Source organism: Pteropus vampyrus, unplaced genomic scaffold, assembly GCF_000151845.1.
Source record: "Pteropus vampyrus isolate Shadow unplaced genomic scaffold, Pvam_2.0 Scaffold612, whole genome shotgun sequence".
Classification (NCBI taxonomy): Eukaryota; Metazoa; Chordata; class Mammalia; order Chiroptera; family Pteropodidae; genus Pteropus; species Pteropus vampyrus.
In genome coordinates this window covers 22,147-23,397 of record NW_011889393.1, presented here as the reverse complement: position 1 = coordinate 23,397, position 1,251 = coordinate 22,147, and the positions used below count along the sequence as shown (strand labels likewise).

Sequence of the window (1,251 nt, the reverse complement as noted above, 5' to 3'; positions counted from 1 at the left end):
AAAAAAAAGGTTTATGGTGGAAAATCTCAAATACGTACAAAGTTGAGCAAATCCTGTGATGGGTTTCCGGTTGCTGTCATGTGCGGGCAGTGATCGCTGACCCCACACCGCGTCCGCTCCCACCCCAGGCCTACGGGTCATTCTGAACAAATCCCTGGTATTATATTATTTTATCTATAAACGATTTCGTATATGGCTTAAAAGTAAGGACCTTTTTAAAAACATAACCACCATCTCATCATCCCACCTAAAAATTAACAACAACGTCTCGATATCATCAAATATCTGGCGAGTGTTCACTTTTTCCTGATTATCTCATAGTATGTGTTTTTTTTCCCCCAACGTATTTGTTTGAATCTGGACCCAAAGGAATTGTACACGGGAAGCAGAAACCCAGAAAGCACCATCAACCTTTAAAAGTTGTTTCTTGGTAGCCAAACTAATTTAGAAAATAATAACATCAATTTACCCTCGGTAAGTTCACATGTCCACTCCGAGGGTCAGGATTTTATGAGTGGTAGCGTTAGATTTGTTTGACCAGCACTGGACCACAGAATATAAACGCAGCTGAAGGAGCTGCTAGGCTGTCACAGGCAGACGCTCGGAAATGTAACTTCTGTGACCAATGTCCGTGTGTGACATGGAACTGAAACTCTTCAGCAAAGCACTTTCCTTCCTTGTTGCTAAAAAGATTCGAAGTGACTAACGAGAAGCCGTTAGCGTTTTGCCACGCGCACCATGGAAAGTGTTGATCGGTTCCTAATTTATTTTGTGCCCTGCTAGTGCCGTGATAGAATAGTGTGATAGCTTGTTACATCACACCTTTTACACAGTGTGTGTACACACTGTGACACCTAAACAGGGCCTTTAGAATTGACATTAAATTCTCCAACTAAAATAAAGACCGACTGTAAAAGCACTGGGCATAGGAGTCCGCGTGGTTTATAAACTAGTGCTATAAACGCTTTAGCATTTCTGTGTTTCTCTAGACTGGAAGTGTCTTTTCGACGGATGTGTGAGCACCACTGGGGATTTTAGGAGCTTCCCTTGGGCTTCACGTTTCTCCTAATTCCTTTCTGCGCTGTCGCAAAAGGACCATAAGTCGCACATGACGAGAGGGGTTATGCCCTCCTCACCCCCCAAACGGGAAGAAGAAAAGTCACTTGCCGCTCATTTCCAGAAAGTATCTTGCGTTCATTAGCATTCGGCCTTGAGGTTTCAGCTCTAGCTGGTTGAGAAAAGGAAAGAAAT

General features: G+C 43.2%; 1 protein-coding gene across 1 annotated transcript in view; it reads right to left on the bottom strand.

The window, feature by feature from the left end:
- The window catches only part of LOC105308675 (protein kinase C theta type-like), a 79,362-nt gene that overhangs the window by 74,821 nt on the left and 3,290 nt on the right, over positions 1-1,251 (bottom strand). The gene's annotated exons all lie outside the window — the stretch shown is intronic.